Source organism: Odocoileus virginianus, chromosome 13, assembly GCF_023699985.2.
Source record: "Odocoileus virginianus isolate 20LAN1187 ecotype Illinois chromosome 13, Ovbor_1.2, whole genome shotgun sequence".
NCBI lineage: Eukaryota > Metazoa > Chordata > Mammalia > Artiodactyla > Cervidae > Odocoileus > Odocoileus virginianus.
Genome location: NC_069686.1, coordinates 38,047,109 through 38,069,159, shown reverse-complemented (window position 1 = coordinate 38,069,159; position 22,051 = coordinate 38,047,109). Strand labels below are relative to the sequence as shown.

At 44.8% G+C, this 22,051-nt stretch overlaps 2 protein-coding genes across 4 annotated transcripts in view; both read left to right on the top strand.

The window, feature by feature from the left end:
* KIF5C (kinesin family member 5C) overlaps window positions 1-11,855 on the top strand; it is a 155,394-nt gene extending 143,539 nt beyond the window's left edge. Inside the window, exon 26 of the mRNA XM_020893429.2 lies at window positions 8,093-11,855. The gene's annotated coding sequence lies outside the window, so the exon portion shown is untranslated. The remainder of the gene's footprint in view (window positions 1-8,092) is intronic.
* Window positions 11,856-21,689: 9,834 nt separating this feature from the next.
* LYPD6B (LY6/PLAUR domain containing 6B) overlaps window positions 21,690-22,051 on the top strand; it is a 229,674-nt gene continuing 229,312 nt past the window's right edge. For 2 of the 3 annotated variants that reach the window (XM_070476226.1, XM_020893426.2), the window contains exon 1: window positions 21,691-21,946. The gene's annotated coding sequence lies outside the window, so the exon portion shown is untranslated. Of the gene's footprint in view, window positions 21,947-22,051 lie in introns of all 3 variants that reach the window. The other variant, XM_070476229.1, reaches the window with a different exon arrangement.

Genomic DNA, 22,051 nt, shown 5'->3' with positions numbered 1-22,051 from the left:
ATGGGGACCATCTTTTTCAAGCTCCACAGCCGGACATGGGGCAGCATGGTGCAGCAGACTGAGGACACAGGATATGGAATTGGCCTCACGTGGGTTCCAGCCCTGGCCTTGGCTCTGTTCTTTTGTGACATTGGGCAAGTTGCTTGATTTCTTTTAGCCTCAGTTTCTTTATCTGCCAAATGGGATCAGGCATTTTATACTTGCTCTGTACTTGGTTTAACAGTAGAGAGACACAGGCTCTGTTCTCGTGTACTGACACGCTTGTCGGGGAGAGATAGCAGATAAAGAAGGTAACTGCATATAGTGGTCAGTGTTCTGAAGAAAATAAGAACAGCTTAATGAAATAGAGATTGGGGACACTTATTAGGAGAGGGGGTGACTTTTGAGTTGAGAACTAAATGATGAGAAATGCCAGCCCCATGGTGATGTGTGCACAGACACTTGCTAGAAGGTGGGTCCAGATTGCGGCACGTTTGAGGAACCACAGGAAGGCTGATAAGGCTGGAGCACAGAGAAGAGGGGAGAGTATCATAATTTGGGGAGGGAGATGGAACCAGATAAATTGAGGCTGAGGTGAGCAGTTTAGAGTGTAAGCTAAGCCTGGGGTTCACTGGGGCCTTTGGGCCTGGGAGTGGTGGGACGGGTTCATGACTAGTAAAGGTCTGTGAGAGCTGGACTTTGGAAGGAGGATAGGGGTGGGGTGGAAGTAAGTTCAGGGGACTCCTCTGGGGGTACTAATGTGGATGTCCACTTGGGCGGGGTGAGGGGGAGTTGCACTGAGCTAGTGGCAGTAGCAAGTGGTCAGAGTTGGCCTGTGTTGGAGAACTGAGAGTGGAGGGGTGAGGAGGAGGGGTGGGTGGGAATCAAATGTGGTTCCTGGGCTGGATCCCTAGCAACCAGGTAAATATTGGTACCTTTTAGCAATGACTGGGAAAATTGGGTGATGCAGGTTTTATGGAAAAGAGAGCTTGATGGATCATGAGATGCCTCTTAGACAACTCAGCCTAGCTCACCATCAGGCAGGTATGTTGAGTAGGCAGAAACCTGCAAGCTCAGGCGAGAGGTCAGGGCTGAGGTCATAGAGAGTTATGGCCTGTGGATTGTGTTTAAGGTCATATGTCTAGGTCTGGAGGTCACCTGGAGAAAGGGTGGACAGAGGCAGAGAGTGAGGGGGGTTTGACCAGATCTGGGGACTAGCCAGTGGAAAGGTCAGAAAAAGGAGGTGGCAGCGATAAAGGGGCCTGAGGAGGAGAATGCCAGGTTCAGGGAGGCAGAGTGAAGCCTTGGCTCCTAAGGGCAGGTGGTCAGCTGTGCTGAAGGCTGCTTGGAGCTCCAGGGAGATAGCTGCAGAGACTGATGGTTGTTGGAGGCCAGAGGGCAGAAACCTCAGCTTTACCACAAGGGGGCAGCATGCAGCAGAGTGTGAGGGTGGGGAAATAGAGTCAGCACCTGCTTGCAGCTTGGAGTTTTGTTTGAAGCAGCAGAGAAATGGAGGGATATGAGGTTAAGATGGGGTTTGCATTTTTTTTTTTTTTTTTTTTTGGACGAACTACACAGCATGTGGGATCTTAGGTCCCTGACCAGGGATTGAACCTGTGTGCCCCAAGCAATGGACGTGTGGAGTCTGAACACCACTGGACCAGGGAAGTCCCTGCTTTTCTTTTTTAAGATGGCAGCTATTACAGCTTATTTGTACGCTGATGGTAATAATCCAACTCGGAAGGGAACTTGATAACTTAGGAGCCGGGAGAAGTACAGTAGAGAGTATTGGCTTCCTGTGAGGTGCTTCAATCCGAACATAAACGAAGGCAACGCTGTGCCCAAGGCAGAATAGAAAGTTCTGGTGACTGGGGCATGCAGGGAGGTGAAAACGGAGCTCATCTTAGTGCTCGTTTTCCTGTGCAAGTAAGAAGTCAAGTTATCTGCTGAGAGCGTTGGGGGACACGGGGTTGCAGGCCGAAGAGCGGTGTGGAATGGGCCTCTTGGGTAGTTCTGAGTGCTTATTCGAGGCCCTGCATTTAATTAAGGTAGACGCCGTTCGCCCAGCTGCCCGGTACCGAGGGCCCCGGAGCTGGGGTTGCTTCCTTTGCTGTGCAGCGGGCGCTGGTTCCAGTATGTCCACCAGATGGCGCCAGTGGGGCATTACCGAAAGCTCGGCCGTTTTCTGAAAGGCTTTTTGAGGCAGAATCCATCGTCTTTTGGTTTTCCTCTCTTATTTCTCAAACTTGAGTAGTAAATAGAGTACTTTTAAGGAAATAAAATTCTCACAGATACCTGTAGTTAATTTAAATTATTATAGTTTTTATTTTATTATTTTTTATTATAGTGCAAATTAAAAAAAACAGTGTACACTCCTTAAACTGGTAGATGTTCCACAACTATCAAGTTGAAACAGATTTAGAAAGTAGATTTAAAAAGTAAAAAATCCAAATCACCAACCTTTACTAAGCTTTACTAACTTAACAATGACAGTCTTTTGCTGAGAATAAAGAGCAATGTGCAATGTGACTGTAGTATGTTTTGCATTCGGTGGAGCTTGTCGTGTGTGTCAAGACATGACAATTCTTTCACCCTCTTTTTCTATTAAAAAATCACTGCAGCATCACCCCTTGCTTTCAAGTCATTCTGTCTTATGGCTGGAATACCTCATCTTCCCATTGTCTGGATTTAGCCTGAAGATGATAAAAACCGTGATGAGAAGCACCAACTTGGTTTTGGCATAAAGCAGGTTGTGGGGCTGAAGTTGGTTACAAGATAGTCATCTAGATAATCTAGAATATGCACATATTAATGCTTCAGATTTTCATGGCAAGGAAAGCATGCAATTGAAAATACAGTGAAATGAACCAAAGACCTCAGATTCCTTTCAGTGTTGATGTAGCTGAACACTGTTATTTTGAGGACTGTACACATATTAAAAACTATCTATCTATCTATCTATATATATATATCAGGTCTAGAAATTATATCCTATTTAATAAAGTTTTGATACACTTTGATAAAATATTAGGCAAAATCATGGTGGTAGAGCCAGAGGCACTAACTGGGCTCTTGAAGTACATTTTTTTTAACCACTGTGATTTCATGTTTTGAGGCATAAAGAAAACAGCTCTGGAAAAGCACTTCTGCAGTTTGTAGCAGGGTCACCCAGGTGAATGTAACTACAGAAAACCATTGAAGAGCTCAGGAGTCTGTGCTGACCCCTGGGTCTCTGATTGATGTGACGTTCCATGGATCACTGACAGTCGCTGCAGGGAAGTGCTACCTCTTTCAGGTTTTACTACTTCAGGATCTTATTGTGAGTTTATTTGTTAATTGTTTTTCTTTCTTTTTATAAAAGTTTCTAAGTGTTTTACTTATTTTTTAATTTAGTTTTTATTTTATATTGGAGTATAGTTGCTTCCCTGGTGGCTCAGATGATAAAGTATCTGATTACAATGCAGGAGACCTGGGTTCGATCCCTGGTCCTGGAATATCCCCTGGAGAAGAGAATGGCTACCTACTCCAGTATTCTTGCCTGGAGAATCCCACGAACAGAGGAACCTGATGGCATACAGTCTATGGGGTCACAAAGAATTGGACATGACCTAGTGACTAACACTTGCACTTTTCATAGTTGATTTACAGTGTTGTGGTAGATCTCAGTGAACCCCGAGTCCAGCTTCATTCGATATCCTGCAGAGAGGCAGAGTGACCCATCAAGATCTTGACAACTTGTTAGTGGGGGATCCTGGTCTGAGAGCTCTGATCTACTTTGCAGCAGTTCTCAAGGTTCCTGACCTTAGGACCTTTGACATTCCTAAAAAGCTTGGTGAACTCCAAGAGCTTTTATATTAATATTTCTGAGTTGTATCTGCTGATTGGTGGTATAGTAAAAATGGAAACACTTAAAATAGTACTTCTGTTAACAAATGCCATTTTTAATGAAAGGTAATTATTTTCCAAAACAAAAAACTTGGAATGGCACTGTTTTTTTTTCTTTTTTACAGTTTTTTGCAAATCTCTTACTAAGCTTAGAAGACAACAGTTGGTTTCTCGTATCTGCTGCAGGCCTTCCGTCTGCTGTAGTTGGGGTGTTTCGGTTGAAGTATATGAAGCACATCCAGCCTTGTCCCTCCAGACAAGGTTCCTGTCCATTTAGCAGCTAAAAAATCCATGGCATGAAGTTATGACCATAGTACCTTTATCACGGGCTTGTGCTAGGAATTCAATGAGATCATGTGAAAGTAGAGTGAAAAGTCAATAGACTATCTGGCAAAAATTAGACCCTGACAAATTTGACCACGAGTTTTATGGCTATGGGGACAGGCCTAAAAGGAGTAGGTGAAGCAGGACCTGGGGGAGAAAGGAAAGATGTGAATGCAGACAGCACTGATGTAACACGGGACTTTGAAACTAGCATTGTGCCTTCCAAGGGAGGGATCGTGGAGGAGCTGAGGGAAAGAATTCCTTCCTTCATCTCCAGCACAGTCACTGGACTTGACTCTCCTCAGTGGTACGCTTCTCAGAGTTAGGAATTCAGAGCGAGTAAAACTCTCCCTCAACAGCAGGTTGCAGAGTGCCCCTGTGGGACAAATTTGGTTCTGTTCAGCAGTGGTACGTCCGATACAACTGGTTTCTTACAATGTAGGGACTGAATTGTAGAGGCAAAAGGAAAGATAAAATTACGTACTATTTGGATTAAGCATAAATCCATTGCAAACAATTCCAAAAGCCAAAGTTGGTGGGGGGACGTCTCTAACTGCTTCTTGCAAAACCCACACATATAATTAGTTTCTTTCTTCAACCTTCCCCACCCCTTCTAAAGGAAGGTGATTTTATTTCCTGCTCAATCTGGTCACACATTGCCACTCTGAGTTACTATCCCTAGTTGTGCAGAGGCCCACGGACAGTCCGGTAGCAGGACGTTTGGTCCAGCATGCTTCTAGGTGAGTCGGTGGCTCCTCTGAACCATCTAAGGAGGGTCAACAGTGCTGGGTTCTCAAGATTCACCAAGCTGTCTGGGTGGCCAGTCTCTGTTCAGAACAGTCAGAAATGGTTTTTTGGGGGGCTAACCAACTGGCCTCTATATGTTATATCCATCTCCTCTGTGGAGTTTGTCAGAGGTGAAAATTCAGATAGTTAGGGGATGGATGGGAGTATCCAGGTCCGTCCTTGGACCTGGGGAAAAGACTCCTTTGGCATACATGCCCATGAAGATCTTTAACTCAGGATGAAAAAGGTGTACCTCTAAGTAATAAAGGGCGTTTTCTTGGTAGAGTTGCTGTGTTTCTTTTCAGAACCTCTCACAATCTCAGTTCCCTCTGCCCTCCTAGAGGCAGTTAAACTAAGCAGGTTGGGGCCTCCTTTGCGGCCCCCCGTTTCTTCCAGACTGTTAGCCAAAACGTGCAGCAGCTTGCACATTGAGGGGAGTGGGGGGATTTGAATGAAAGGGCTTCTATGGAAATCATGTTGCTTCATGGTCCGCTGGAGTTACTGAGGCCGCCCCGTAGAGTTTGTGTGTCTAACGCTTGGCTCTGTCAACATGGGTAGGCTGCAGTTATCACGTTAAGCCATAATCCTCCATGTAAAGTATGTGCTGAGTTCCTCCCTGCCTGCAGGCACGCAGGATAGCCGTCTCATCTGACCAGGGTGACCCATGAATGATTCTGAGATCACTTGGAAAAATGAACCTGTAAGGAAAGTGAAATGGGGATTTCAAAGGTACTATTTAGAAAGCATTCTTGAGCCTATTGGTTTTCAGCTCAGAATAGATTTAAATAACAACTATGATGATGCTTTTAGGTTTTTCATTTCTGGTGCTAATAATAAGCACACAGTCTCACCAGAGAGTCTCCACAGTAAAGATGCTCTTTCCAAAAACAGATCTCCTCTCTCTATCTGACTTCTAAAAATGACAGAAATATAAGATGGCTTTATATTTTTCATTCAGCAGCTTTGTAATTGTGAGCAATTGCACTATTAGAGCAAGAAATGGTAGTTATCATATGATCTCCCTGAATATTTATTTTTTGAGTGGGGGAAGAGGTAATATTCTAAAAAGGAATGTGTTCTCTTTTTTCCTACTCAATTTTTGGTCTTTGTTCCCTTTCCCCCACCACCTACTTTGCTCTTATCTACTTTTAAAATCCCTTTCCACACTGATTTTTTTTTCCCATTTATTTATAATTTATATCCTACTTATTTATACAAAATATGTGAGGTTGCTTACAATATTATAACATATAAATCAGGAGAGTGAAGACAAAAAAATTAGGGAGAGAGTGTTGTAGTAGGAAGCTGAGATATTTATCACAGTTGAGCACGAAGTTTGAATGTAAGGCTCCTCAGAGCAAAAACAGATGTGTGTCCACTTGGAGTCCCCCCCCCTTTTTTTTAGGTATAATTGCTTATGATCTTATATTAGTTTCAGGTGTTCAACATAGTGATTCAAAATTTTTATAGATTGTACTACATTTATTGTTGTTATAAAATACTGGCTATTATTTCCTGTGCTTTGCAACATATCCTTGTAGCTTACTTATTTTTTGCATGGTGATTTGTACCTCTTAATCCCCTACTCCTGTCTTGCCCTTGCCCCTTCCCTCCCCCCACTGATAATTACTAATTTGTTCTCTAAATCTGTGAGTGTATTTCTTTTTTGTTGTATTCACTAGTTTTTGAGACTCCACATATAAGTGATAGCATACAGTGTTTGTCTTTCTGTCCGACTTACTTGACTTAGCATAATGTTCTCCAAGTCCATCATCCATGTTGTTGCAAATGGCAAAACTTCATTCTTGTTGGTGGCCGAGTCGCGTTCCATTACATATCTACATGAAGTTTTAGAATCAGAAGAGCAGCTGAGTCTTTCTTAGTATCTGTCACGTTTCCTGTGCCTGGCACTACCTGTGTATTCCTTAAAGGTGATGCTCTACCAAGCTCTCCTGTCTCCCACTCCCGACCCCACAAGCACCATGACCTCTGCACAGACCCACAGGCAGAACCCCAGACAGACCAGGGCTTCCAGTCCATGAGGAGGTGTGCGGGTGTGAGGCTTCTGGGTTTGAGGAGGCTGAGGCTTTCTGTTTCTTGCTGAAAGGAGAGTTCACTGGAGTTGGTCCAAAGGCTGACAAAGGGCTGGCCTCTGAGTCAGAACTGGTCACATTTCATCCTGGAGACTTGACAGTATCCGATGAACATCTGGTGGGACGTGGAGTGACATCAGAGAGGGCCTACTACGTGACTTCACCCTGGGGAGACAAAACAATACCTTTCAGGATTGGGAGTCTGTGCCTTGAGAGAGCTTGGCTTTAAGGGGGGTATGTCTGACCTGCCTGGATGTCTTTAAGTGCTGGCAAGTGAGACTTGGTGTTTGAGTTCCCCCAAGGAATGAGAAAATGAATTCTGTTTCTCCAAATATCTGTCGTTTCAATAGGCACTGACTTTTGGAAGACACTATGAAAAGTGAAAGTGTTAGTCGCTCAATCATGTCCCAACTCTGTGACCCCATAGACTGTAGCCCACCAGGCTCCTCTGTCCATGAAATTCTCCAGGCAAGAATACTGGAGTGGGCAGCCCATTCCCTTCTCCAGAAGGGAGATCTCCAGAAGATCTTCCCAACCCAGGGATTGAACCTGGGTCTTCCAACCCTGCAGGCAGATTGTTTAGCATCTGAGCCATAGGGAAGAGACTGTTGTCAGGGCTAAAACTTGGAGCAAAAGCAAACGCCTCCCAAGCAGGAGGCTGTGCTGTCCAGTAGGCTCACTGCTCACCACACAGGTGGCTTCTGAGCACTCGACTTGTGGCCAGGTTCACACCAAGATGTATGGAAAGTGCAGAAAACACACCCGTTGACAAACACTGGCAAAAAAGATGGTGAATTATCTCAGTAGTAATATTTTAATGTAAAACATCTCAATCTCTCATAATTACTTGTGTGGCCACCTGAACATTTATTAATAAAATTAAATGTGTGGCTCCCATGGTATTTCTGTTGCGACAGCTCTGGTCTAAATATCTAAAATTAAAACTTTTTTTTCCCTTAAAGAGTGAATTTCTATTGTGTTCTCTAACTCCTATGTTCTTTCTCTCTTTGATTCTCTTTCAACAGATATGACTGGCCACGTAGCATGTCACGGACTACATTAATCACCAGTTCCTTTATTTTTCTCCCTCCCACACAGTTTCCATTTTCTTTTACACCTGCTTACCCCAGCCATCTGCAGTACACCAGTTTCAGATATTTGAGCTGTATAGAGTTTCTGTGTACAGACACGTGCTTGGACTTTTCTCAAGAAATCTGAAGGGAACGCTGACAGAAGACCCACTTACTCCTGGGACCCATTGCTCTGGCCTTGGGCCTGGGGCATTGGGTGGTCCCTGGGTGGTTCTTGGAGACTCCTTTCTCAGCAGCCACGTCCCAGCAAACACCACTCCCTGAGGGGGAACAACCAAGTGCCGTGGAGGTGGGGACTCCCGCTCCGCCACCACAACTGTCTGGTTTCCTGTAAAACACACACATCACTTTATATTTTTAGGGAACACAAAAGTGCTGCTATAAGGGTTTAAAATTTTCATTCTGAACACTTTTCCAAAACAAGTCACCCCAAAGATGCATTTTGAATACCCTGGTCACATCTTTGGATCTGTAAAATACACCTTTTAGTATGGCACCCTTTAAAATGCAAAGCATATTCATTCAAGGCAGAAAAACAATCTGACAGTAGCAATGTAGACAGTGTTCACTCAGACACATCTGCGTAAATGCGAAAAGTCATAGCATTCACCTCTGGGCTGCTTGTTACTGAATCTGCAGTGACTAGTCTCAGCCAGCCCAGGTTAAATATCATTCCTTCAGATGTGTTGAAAATGCTGCAAAGTTGGATGAGTGGAAATGGGGCTGCCTCCCTCCTCACTGCCTTCTCCCTGAACACAGAAGCTCGCTTCGGGGATGGCCTCTTCTCTAGGGAACCATCATAAGCCTGGTGGGGATGCTGCTGATGAAATCCAGGATTGTTCCAGCAGTTGAAAAGGAAGCCCTAGAGGGAAAGTGACATATTTTTGTGCCTATGAATAAGTTGTTGTATTAACCCATCCTTACTTGACTGTTTAGTTGAGTTCTCTCTTTGGCAGCAAATAGATAGGTTTCTCTTAGGAGGAATTTGAAGAAATCAGTGTGGATGGATTTTTCAGTTTAGCTATCGTTTTGTTCAAATTCATGACTCTAAAGCTGATTCAACTTTTATTTCCAGTTGTGCATATTAAAATGATTGATGTCCAAGTAGTAAAGTTTCCAGGGAAACTGACAAGGATTCAATTCAGTTAGTCTCATGTGCTGCTACTTGTTTGGGTAAATCTGAGGATTAAGTCAATGATGACCAAACCCATCTCATTGAAAGAACTCATCCTATGCTTATGGCGACCTGGGATGAGTGAGCTGGTTCTATCCCTGCTGTTTTCACCATTGGAATGAAATTATGCCAGGAGAGACATGGCGCTTTCTCATTGCTGGTGGGTGGGAGATAGTTTGTGTGTGTGTGTGCGTGCGTGTGTGTTTGTATAAAAAGCACTAAAGACCGAATAGATTTCCAAACTCTTGTGTAAAATTTTCCTAACCAAGCAAAGCTGCTTTGACTTAATTTACTTGTTAAATGTTGCACTTTATGTGTATTTTGTTTTGAGGGGCAGGTAGTAAGGCAAGAGAAGAGGATGAATTCCACTGAAGTATTTTCATAAGAATGACAAGTTTGCATTCATTTACATTTTTAAAGCTTCTTGTGTTTGATTTTTTTTTTTTACATTGTTGATAGTGTTACAGTGCTATTTGCCACCTGACAGAAAGATCCTTTTAGAGCAGGTTTGACAAACCTTATCAGATAATAAATAACATATGCCATAGGTTATAACCTTGTTGTTAATATGGTTGCCTCTGATTTTCGAAGCTAAAATTGGTCCTTGAGAGGATTGCCAGTTAATAAACTGTCATAACCACTGTTGTGGTTATGCTGTCTTATGCAACTGTATAACTCTATGTTTGGAAATTGGACAAAGGTGAGGAATTCTTCCTTTTGGGTTTTCTTGGTAATAGATTATTTTAGATTCTTTACAAAGTCATTTTTCCCTGGGCACCCCTTTTCTAATTCTGAAGGGGTCTTTGACTCGTTCATGTTTCTAAAAGAAACATTCACTTGTAGTTCCATATTTCTTGACCTCTGTTAGGGATTCACAAAATCCAGTTCACTTTTATTCACAGAGAAAGTTGGCTTTGATGTCTCTTAAAGATGATTCTGCTAGTTGCTGATCAGCCAGTCAGTTCACCTAGCTTCAGTCTTTACAGGACCTCTAAACTAACTTTCCTACACTGTGACTAAAGGCAGATCATTGGACTGGATTATGCAGTATAATCAAATGAATCCCTAAATGTTACTTTGCTTAATAAGGTAATGTCAGGACCATATACTCTGTAGAATCACTTTTGTTAAAAGCCACATTTATGCAATTTTCACTTTCTTAGACTACCATTTTTTACATTTGTACTCCGGATGTGAAAACTGCGTTTGTGGACGGCAGAGCCTATGATGATATTTTTTGGTTGTATGCTGCTTTTTGCTAGAGTGTGTATGTATGTGTGTGTGTCTCCTCTGTGAATAATTTTATATTTCAAGTTACTTCTTGAAAGTTTACTCTTTGATGCTAAAAGGGAATAACCAGATGATTTCTACAGATAATCTCTCCCTGCAGAATGGTGGATTGTTGAATTAGAGGAATGCTGTTTGGGATATCAACATTTATGGTTGGAGACAAAAATATATTAATGCTAAGTAGGTTTTGGTCAGTTACGAGAGAATTCTGTATAAATGCATCATCTCTTCCAGTGCTGTGCAGTTTGCCTTGTGGAATGGCAGGTAGTAGGGAAAACAATAAGTGTGGATTAAGACTTTAAAGGAAATAGTATTATATGATTAAGAAAATTAGAATTCATAGAAATATTGGGATAAATGAAGTAAAAAGGACTGGCTAGAATGTAGCATCTAGAGAGTTTTTGAAGCCCTACTTTCACAGGGGGAAGTGATTTTCCTGTCCAAAGGCCAGACTAAGCCATCCCCAAGACTCACGGGGAGATTATCATTTCTTTTTTTCCTGGAGGAATAACTGAAAGCAAATAAAAATTCTCAACAGTCTCCTTTTTGAAGTGTATTTTTTAAGCCGGGCAGAAGACATTTAGACTCTGCCTTTATGACCCAATAGGGAAGTTGTTTGTTGGCAGGGGGTAGGAGGTAGGGGACTGGGGTAAGATTTCACTTCTAAGTTGTCTCACACTGCATATCTTAAGTGAGCTACGGGAACCGGCATAGTCTAAAATGCCTTCACTGAACGTTGACAGTTTAGACTTTTTAAAAAATCTTGAATAAGGTCAAGGTAACAGCTGAAGGAAGCACCATTCTGTGAAGTCTGCTTACACATTTACAAATCTGTTCATCAGTTTGAAACACTTTTCACCGTGTGTGGATATAAGGGGAATAGGGCAATTCTGTAGAATTATCCATGTCTAGTTTGTAAAGTATGTTGTGTGTACTGCAGATGTGTGTTCTGGGTTTTATGTATTTGTACAGTAGCTTTCATTAAAAAAAAAAAAAACTTGTGGATGAATTTGTTTTGGTGGTGTGAGGGGGAGAGTGGCAGTTTGTATTGAGTTATGATGCTGTAATATAGTACATGTAACAAAAGAGCTGGAAGTAACCCTCCCCTGGCCCCTGGACAATTTTGGTTATCTTCTAGGTCCTAAACTGAAGATCTATGGATACTCTGGCAGACTGCATGTTGTATAATTTGAAAAATACTAAAAGTGGAAAATAAAATTGAATTAAACTTTGGCTGGTCTGTTTTTTCTTATCTGAGTCATCTTAAAGGCACTCTCCTTGCAGTCCTCAGTGCCAGTGTGGGGATGGGCCGTTTTCTGGCCTCGAAGGAGTTCATTTCAGGGAGCAGCAGCTCGAATTCAAAGCCTGAGCAAGGTCAACCTTTACCTCTTTGTCTTTTGCTTTGCTTGATTGTCTGTTTTTTAAGTTTTTCCTTCATTGAGGATCCAAGAAAACCTGACCTTTGTTTCTTTGCCGCTGAAAAGATGGCCACTCATTTCAGTAAGTATCTTAACTTTTTAAAGACTATGATTGAGTTAGTGCGATAGACCAATGTATTAGCTGAATTTCTGAATTTCTTCTTGTCCAAGAAAGGATTTATTCTAATAATATGTTTTACCTCATGGGCATTCTTCAACTAATGCATTGGAGCTCTGTGTATGTTGCAAGGTTATTGGCATTTTCTGACAATTGTTGGGGTGTTTGAATTCCTGTTTTAACCTACTGATTATTACTGTTTTGTTTATTTGGCTATGTTGGGTCTTAGTTGCATGTGGGATCTAGTTCTCTCATTGGGAATCAAACTCAGGTCCCCTGCTTTGGGAGCGTGGAGTCTTAGCCGCTGGACCACAAGGGAAGTTCCAAGTGGAATCTTTAGTTGCAACATGTGAGGTCTTTTAGTTGCAGCATGCAAGATCTTTAGTTGTGGTCTAAGGGATCTAGTTCCCCAACCAGGGATTGAACCTGGGCCCCCTGCATTGGGAACATGGAGTCTTAGCCACTGGACCACCACGGATGTCCCTAACTTACTGATTATTACCATTAATGTACAGCTCTGAGATGTTGTGAGAGGATGCCAGAGTATGAAGCCACTGGGGAATAAAAAATGGCAGGACACAGGATTATCTCTTCTGCTCTCTTAGCAAGGAGACTGCCCTACTTTGGGTCACTGACCTTCTGTGGTCATGCGTGGCCTTGTGTATGTAAAAACCTTCATTCGTTCTTTGTTTGGTTAATGTTGCCTGAGAGCCAGACAGTAAACTGCTTTCATCAATTGAAAGTGGAAAGGTGGATGTTGAAACAGATCACCAGCCCAGGTTGGATGCATGAGACAAGTGCTTGGGCCTGGTGCACTGGGAAGACCCAGAGGGATCGGGTAGAGAGGGAGGTGGGAGGGGGGATCGGGATGGGGAATACATGTAACTCCATGGCTGATTCATGTCAATGTATGACAAAACCCACTACAATATTGTAAAGTAATTAGCCTCCAACTAATAAAAATAAATGAAAAAAAAAAAAAAAAGAAAGGTGGATGTCAAATAAAGGCTTTATAGTAGAATTCAGGGCACTGCAAATGACATGCTTTTATAATGTCTTATCCATCTCCTTGAATTTGTCATTCTCCAAAGAACTTGGAAAAGGCAGTTACTAGACTGTTAAAGGTAAAACTTAAGTAGTAAAACTTCAAACGTGGTGGATGAATATTTAGGCTAAAGCCCATTTATTTTAGATGGGAAAGCAGTCCCCAAAAGGATCTGATTACAAAGCACATTTCAGTACGACTGGGAGGTGACTTCTATGTTCCACGACCAGCAACTCTGCAATACAGTAGGTCTGCATGAACCCCATCTGTTCCCTGGGCTCCCACGAGCCGTCCTCAAGGTTTCTTGTTCCATCGAGCTCTGAGCAGTGTTCAGGCTGTGCCTTGGAAATACTACAGAGCTGAAGCATCTGTGGGAGAATGTGGAACGGAAGCTATCTGCTGAGGCAATTACTGGTGATGTGTGTATTGGCAGCTTTAATTCCAGCATTTGTGACAGGTTACATCTTGTAATTTGTCTTATGTACATAATAAATTGAACCGGAGTGGGAGGCATCTCTCAGGTGACACATCAGATGAAAAAATGCAGGCTCACTTGACAAAAGGCATCCTGAGCCATGGGATTTTTTCCTTTCCCTTTGGTGTTGGTGGTTCTTCAGCCAATCTGCAGAGCAAACATCGATTTCCGTGTGGTTAGTTGGGTTCAAAATAATAAAAGACTTGCAAAAAAAAAAAATACTTGCAGGTAACCCCTGTGGATCTTTCTACTTGGCAATGCACCATGGGTGCAAAGGTTGGAATCTTCCACCTGCTTCGCTTCCCCAGTGCTGAAGGAGGTTCTGTTTGAAGCCCCCTCTATTTCTGTGTGTGCTTACTCGTGTCTGCCTCTTTGCAACCCCATGGATTGTAGCCCGCCATGCTTTTCTGTCCATGGGATTTCCCAGGCAAGAATACTGGAGTGGGTTGCCATTTCCTACTCCAGGGGATCTTCCCAACCCAGGGATTGAATCCACATCTCTTGCATCTCCTGCATTGTCAGGTGGGTTCTTTACCAGTTGGCAAGAACCTCTCTTTCCGGGACCCTCTAAACCTTCACCTCTACCCATGACCAGACTGCAAATCATTCTTGTAGGACAGCTTTTCAAAAAATTGACCTAAAATGGTACTTTACTCCTCCAGAATGTACACCTGAGATGAAAGAGATTGGCAAACTTGCCAATAGTGTGTGCCAGTCCCAGAACCTCATAATGCTTGGAAGCTGCAGTTGGTAGTGGATTAAGGTGAGAGACTCTCCTGGTGGTGTGCCAGATACTGTTTTAAGCGCTTTGCATGTATTAATCCATCTAATCCTAATAACGCCATGAGGTAGGCACCATTGTCTCCAGTGGGGAGGGCATGGGCACAGAAAGGTTAATTAACTTGCCCAAGGTCTCACAGCTGGAAGGAGAAGTAAGGATAGAAACCCAGGTGGACTGATCCTAAGGAGTGTGCTCTCCACAGCTGGTAATACTGCCTGTCAGAACAGTGGTGTGTGTGTGTGTGTCTGTGTGTGTGTGTGTGTAGTGAAAATCAGCAACCAGCCTCAGAAATCATTTTGTAAAGAACTTATAGTTTTCTTACTTGGCAACTTTCGGTGTTTTCTCCTTTCATGGGAATCTGAGGTCTTACTGTTATTTGAATTACTTTAAGCAATCTAAAACATCTAGGAAAGAATTGTTGTTGTCTGGTCACAAAGTTGTGTCCGATTCTTTTCTAACCCATGAACTGAACTGTAGCCTGCCAGGCTCTTCTGTCCATGGGATTTCCCACGCAGGAATCCTGGAGTGGGTTGCCGTTTCCTTCTCCAGGGAATATTCCTGACTCAGGGATTTAACCCACATCTCCTACATTGGCAGGTGGATTCTTTATCACTGAGCCACCAGGGAATCGAAATCACAGAGATACTTCACAGCAGGGGTGCCTGATAACACACAACTCTGGGGCTTCTGGAGGAAGGCTGCCTGCTGGAGCGCGGTGCTCAGAATGTTTTTCATACATAACAGACACTTGGCAGTGCAACAGTCACTTGTGTCACGATTTTCAAACTGTAGGTGGTAAGAATTTCACTTACCCATGTTGATTTCTTTTTCTCTTTGGGACGCTATCTCTGGTTGCATTTAAAAATACACGACCTATATCCCTTGACTTCTCAAGCTAAAAGAAGAGCAGGGTTCTCTTGTCCCAGCTGAGCCAGCTCTAGCAGAAGGCCTGAGGGGGCACTGGGGGGTTCCCTCATCCATAGATCTGCATGAGGCCTCAAAGAAGGCTCTCAGGGACCCATGCTCATAATAATAGCTGCCCCGTATTTCACCTCGAGCCCTGTCATGATGATTAATAGGATCTCATTTTAGTGTTTTAAGTTTTAGAAAAAGTAAACATGCCAATCATACCACACATGTAAATGCACGTCCAACTACAGAAAGGGGCAGGAACAGCAGTAGTGGGGTCCCCCTGAGACCCCTGTTTTATCACAGACTCCCTGTGCTTCTGTCTGAGGATGCCTCTCATGGGCTCCTGCCGGCCCAAGGCAGATGCGTCTAGGTCATGCGATGCTAATTCCTTCAGCCAGTGCCAACCTGGCTACCTGCTAGCCTCACCCCAGCCAGTAGCCCTGGTGCCCTTGCTGCCCTGCAATGCTCTCTCCTGAGCAAAATACCCCTGAAGCATGGGCCATCTGACAGTGACGCTACTCAGTCATGAAAGAAGGATGGACTTGGGACCTGGACCTGGCTCTACTTTCCAGGGAACAACTCCGGGTTGTGGTCAGCCTGTTTAACTGTGCAGCATCTCAACAACCTCATCTCCATACTGGAGTTAGGGAGTTTTGTAGCCTACTGTCCTCCATTCTTCAGTTTGTTGTGAGCATCAGTGAGAAACTGTATGCAAGCATCTTATACAAATACCACTCAAATATATGTGATTGTGATATTGAAATAAAATTCAAAAGGGGTAAATCTTTTTGGCTTTATTCAGTGGTTCATGAATCAGGCAGCATCCAATCTAGCAGAAGCTCTAAGGAGATGTACGAAGTGAAATACTTTTATAGGCAGAAGGTAACAGAGGCAGAGAGGCGAAAAGCAGGTTGGTTATTGCAAGGTCACTTTCCTTTAGGGGATGGCAGGGGCATGTAAAGCAGATGACCTAATGAATGCTGGTCAGGTGATTCCCTTTTGCCTGGTTTAAGATTCCATTTCTGGGAGAGCCAAAAGTGAAATTAAGTCCCATTTTTGGTTTGGTGACATGGGGCTTTAGAATAAGTGACTCCATCAGGGGCCTGTTGCCTTTTTTTAATAGTGATTATAAAATACTTCCCAAGTGAAGGTATTTTTGCCTTGGACACCAGCTTATCCTTCACCTAGCATCACAGATACTTTGAGCAGGAGAGAAGACTGTAAGATCTTGGGAATCATTGGATTCTAGCAGTGAAATGGAATCTCATTGGAGCTGTCTGTTTAGGGTCCTCGCTTTTCCTACTGCTTCACCATCTTTTTCTTTTGGGGAAAGTCTGCTCTTAGGCTATTTCATGGGGAGAGAACCTCCTGAGAACTGCAGTGAGGGGGTTTTGAGGCTAGTTTCTATTTCTGTGCCTGGCGGCTGTTCCTAGGACTCCTATAAGTACTCCGCATGCAATGTCCTGACACTAGATCATGAGTCAAGTCTATTCAGATTCCCAGCAATTATAGCTAGTGCTAAGAGCCTACAACCCAGAAGCATCTTTGTAGGAGCAACATACAGGAGCAGCTGACACCTCCGTGCGATGTACTCAGAGTCTGCTGCAAAAATGTGAGCATTCATCAAGTTTTCTGCAAAGATTTAAGCACCTACTTTGTACTCAGCATTGTTTTCAGAGCTGGACAGAGGTGGTATATGACACAAAAATCTTCATTTTCTTAGAGGTCCATTATAAACCAGTGAAAAGCACTTTCTAAAATGATTTGGTACATTTAAATGCTATGAAGAAAACAGAACAGGGTGCTGTGATACTACATGGCTTGGGGGTCAGGGACGGTTCTGTGCATGAGGGAAGGAGCCAGCCTTGCAAAGATCTGGAGACAAATCCAAACAGAAGAAACAGTAAGTGCAAAGGTCCTGAAGCAGATTTTGCTTGGTGTGTTCATGGTACTAGAATTCTGATTTTACACTAAGAATTTTCTCCACACTGGTATTTCAGTTCCTAATTTAGCAAATTAAAAAGATAAGTATGTTTGTGTCAACTTCAGAAGTAAGAAGTAAATTTAGAATAATCAAGATCCTCTCTGCTTAGTTTACAAATACAACAACAGAGGCATTTGGGCATTTTTGTAGCCAACAACTCTGTAAGCAGACACGTGTTTGTGGTCCACGCTTCAGTGCTCGCTCTGAAACCAAGCCAAAGGGGGCAAGCTCATTCCCCGGCTGATACGTTTTAGACAGCCAAGCGGATTCACAGTGATCCACAGCCCTCCAGAGGGTATAAGGTAATACTGAGGGACAAATATGGAAGAGCTGACTTGCTGCCCAGCCTCAGGGTCTAGCACAGGCCCGAGGGGCCAGCTGCGTCTTTGTACAGTCTTCTCCGGGAAATGGCACAGCCACAGCCAGCCATGTGGGAGATCTTTCCTGCTTGCCTTGTATTTGAGAGGTGTGCTCAGCTCACTTTGGGAAGGTTATTTCAACTTTTTGCTACATCAGGACTTTGTAATTGGTGAAAGACATGCATGGTGAAGACATGCCTGCATCCTTGGCTGCCCTTGGTAAGCACGGAGAGGAGCTCACCGGTCAGGACGAGAACATTCTGGGTTTTGTCTGATCCTTGTTGGGCTGACCTTTTTGGGCATTCTTGAAACATAGCCACTCTTGCCGCAGCTGCCGCCTGCCCTGTTCTTGCTTCAGACTTGGTGCTTGCCAAGATCAGCCCCCAAAGAAGCATGTCCCCTGTGGGCCTCACACTGAAATGGCACCAGACTGAAGTCCTCTGTTTCAGGGTCTGATTAGCCTGTGGCTTTAGGAAATGGGACAAAACATCGACATTTTTGTAGGATGTCACTTGGAAGTGTTAGCTGAATAGCCTCAGCTGTTCAAATAGTAGCGCTAGATACGACTTGTGTGGAGGGGGATGGCTGGACTGAGGGATGTGGGTGCTGGAGCGGGTTGTCCTGGCAAGACAGGTTTAGGCTCCTTTAAGATTTAAAGGGCTAGCCCTCAGGTAGTTGCACATGTTATTTTCCTTGTGAAAGAAGGCTGTTTTGTTCGCTGAGTGCTCCTTGTGCAAAGCTGGGTTGTGCAGGGAGAAACATTTCTTTCCCTTGGTTTGGGTGGGGTGAGGGTTTGGCTGCTTGGCAGATGTGGGCTGGAAGATGATTCCAAGTGAGCTGATCCCTGGGGCTTCTGAGAGATGAGAAGGTTGGATGCTCTCAGTTTCCTAGGCTCACCTATTGGTAAGTAGCACCTGAACTGCTTATCCCACAACCTCTCGGCCCTCCTGAATCAGACTTCTCAGGCGCAGTGATTTGCACCTTGAGCAGGCCTCCTGGTGAACCTCCTTCTCAAGGAGCGCTCACAAGTCTTCCAGTCCTAAAACCGCTGGCTAAGTTTGGAAGTCAGTGATTCCTAACTGTTTGAAACCCAAGGCTTTTTGCAAATATAAGGACAGTTGTGGGTGCTTTCTTAAGGAAAAGCTGTAAAACATAGAATACTGAGTTCAGGTTCAAGGTTTGTAATTTCTTGATGAATTCCCACTCTGAAGTCAACTGTCAGAAGAAAATCTAAGCACCTAACTAACATCATGACCAGCACAGAGTAGCTGCTCGCTGAAGGTTAGCTATTCTTTTCATGTCTCCAGCTTCTTCCTATGATATACTAGTATTATCTTCATTTTATAGATGAGGAAGTTGGAGCATAGTGAGATTCATAAACCATGAGTGGATTTTACCCTAAATGGTCTGATTCCAGAACCAGTGAACTTAAAATTCTAGGTTACCTATTAAACTGATTCTCAGATTTGCCTGCTTGAATCCATGGTTCTTTCCGATCCTAGTAATTCTGATCACTTAAACACCTCTCCCATGCTAGTTGTAATTAATCAAGCAGTTATTATGTGCTGGGAATTATGCTAGGTACTTTATATGCATTATTTCTTTGAAAAACGTGCACAGAAAATGGTGTACATGTTAATGTACATACTGAGTGCTATGTAAAAGTAGGAAAAATTAGGAAGGTAAATATATCTCAAGGTTCAGAAAATTGGAATTATTTCCTCTTTGGATAGTTTCTCTTCTATTATACTATCAAAGATCTAGAGATGGAAAAGAACCTGAAGATTTCCTAGTTCAGATATCATTTTCCTGGGGATCACAGCTATTCGCAAGGATTAATTTAGTTTAGATTCTCCAGGAGTCCATCAATGGTCTGGTCTTTCTTTTCAGTACTATAATGGCTAGCAGATATCAGCTGGCTCTCTTGGCACTGCCAGGATGAGCACCATTTATTGAGCAGGTGCTTTGTGTGGGCCCTGTGTTCATGTACCTCATGTACATTTTTTCATTTAACCTTACGATGGTATCAGCTTGTCATATTTTGGATACCCCTTTCAAGTAAAGAATTTCAGGCAGAAAGCACATCTGATTTCATGCATACACATTTCCCAAGTAGGAGAAATGCATAACTGAGGAAGATGCCTAGAGCTCCTCAGCAAGCCCAGAGGGGAGAGAAAGAGACCAGGAACACCAGAGTACAACTTGCATTTACTTTCCTGATGATTCTCAGGTTAGCCCGGGTGGCATCACCTACCAGGTTGGCCCGGCCAAGATCACACACACAGTGGGAGGATCCTAAATCACAGGGGATCACACGCTCCACTGACTGAAACCGACATGCAAGAAGGGCTGGGTCCATGTCACGTGGGTGAGACCCAGAGGGATTCCTGGGCTCAGGCTCACCTACTAGGGCCAGTGGCTGTCCCAAGGCAGGACCATTCACAGTCCCGGGAGGGACACCAGCCTCCCCACCCACCACGGAGGGAGTGCAGCTGGGGGAGGACCCGCTGGCTGGGACATCCTCTGTGACTTTTTTCTGGGTTGGGCTTGCCCAGGGTGAAGTGGCCAGCCAGGCCATACCACATCTTAAACACCCATCTGTGCGGGACTCACTGATGCAGGGACATGGGGTCCAAGCCTTGAGAGTGTTGAGCTTATTGTTCCGGGGAGGGGGGGCCTTGACCTCATCTTAACAGCCTCCAGTTATGGCTTCTGAGGTTTAATGTGCAGTCATTGAAGAATATTGAAATAGTTACAGGGAGGAATAGTCTCTATACAACTTTAAAGTTGTACAGTGTTTCCTGTAGTGGGCTTGAAATGGATTTCTTTAATGAGTCTGGAAATTACCATGTTAGTAGCAGCATCACACATCATCTCCTGTGTGTTTGTGTGTGAGAAGACTATTCATTTGTTCAATGAAACACTTAAGAAATATACTACATTATTTCTATCCTATTCTGACATGTCTTTGTTTTTGAAACTGTCAGGGCCTCAGTAAATACAAATGGCTCAGGTCACACCTGACCTTTGAGAAGCCGGGAAAGGCCATGGATTAGAGAACTCAGAGCAAACCCAAGCCCCATTTCTGCAGAAGGTCAAGACTTCCCATCCACAGGTCTCTGTAGCCCATCGGGGCCCCCCGACTCAGCTCAGCTATCAGCTGTGGGATGTCAGGTCAGTCGCCCAAACTCTGGGCTGTGCGTGAACAGGGCGGGCCTGGCAAGACAGCCTTGTATGTCCGAGTTCCTCTGCCTGTAACGTCTTCAGGGGGTAAAGATTTTCTCGACAGCTTCCAAAGGTGGCCCGAGGACCTTTGTGGACCTCCCACAGGTCAGCTTCTGGGCCGGCACCGGGAGGGAGGTAAGCAGTACCGAGAGGATGGGTAGTTTGGAAGCCAGGCAGCCCGGCTCTGGGCTCTCTGACAAAGTGGGAGGGGGACGCTGGGGCAGACGCTGGCCTGGGGGGCCAGTGAGAGGCTGGTCCCGCCTCGGCTATTCATCAGCCATTAACTGAGCACCTGCTCTGCCCTTGGCTTGTTCACCTCTTAATGACTCATCATGGACGGGAGAGTTTGCTGCCCCACCTGGGGCTTACAGTCTCCAGGTGGGGAGGACATCACTCTCTGAAATGACCTTATTTATAGTTTAAAGCCATTATTTTAAAAGGGGGGAGAATCATTTGAAGTGGGGATGGGAGGGCAGAACGGTTAGAAAAGGCCTTTCTGAGCTCTTCCAGTTCTGAACTTGCCCTTGGCCCCCATCAATTTCACCCTGAGGCTCTTGGTTCTTGATTTCTACAGCCCCCAAGAGAAGGACTGGCCTCTCCTTTTCATGTTTAGGGGGTTCCGGCTCCCACTCTCCGTGATCCATTTCCCCAGTGGGCCAGGCTGTGTGGAAACGGGCCGGCTGGCTCCCCGCCCCTCCCAAGCACTAACTGTCCCAGGTGTCACTTATTACGCGGCCGCCCGGGCCCCGCTTCCACCCCGCGGAGGATCTCCAAGGAGCCCACGTCCCGGGCTGCCGGCAGCGGGCGGGGCCCACCTGTCCCGGCCCTGCCCCGCCCCTTCCCGGGCGCCCCAGGTGGCTCGGGGCGGGGAGGAGCCGCACCCGCCCCGTCCCTCCCTCCGCGGCCACACCAAGGCCGGCCCGCCGCGAGCGCGCTCTGCGCTAGGACTGGGATCAGAGCCGGGAGCCGGGCTGGCGCGCGGAGGCCCGGCGAGCGCCGCGGCGCAGGTGAGCGGGACAGGCGCAGCGCGCTGGGGGCGGTGGGCCCCCAGCCTGGTCCCTGCGGGGCCGCGGTGGGCGATGCGGGGGCCCCTGTCCGGCGCGCCGGGGGAG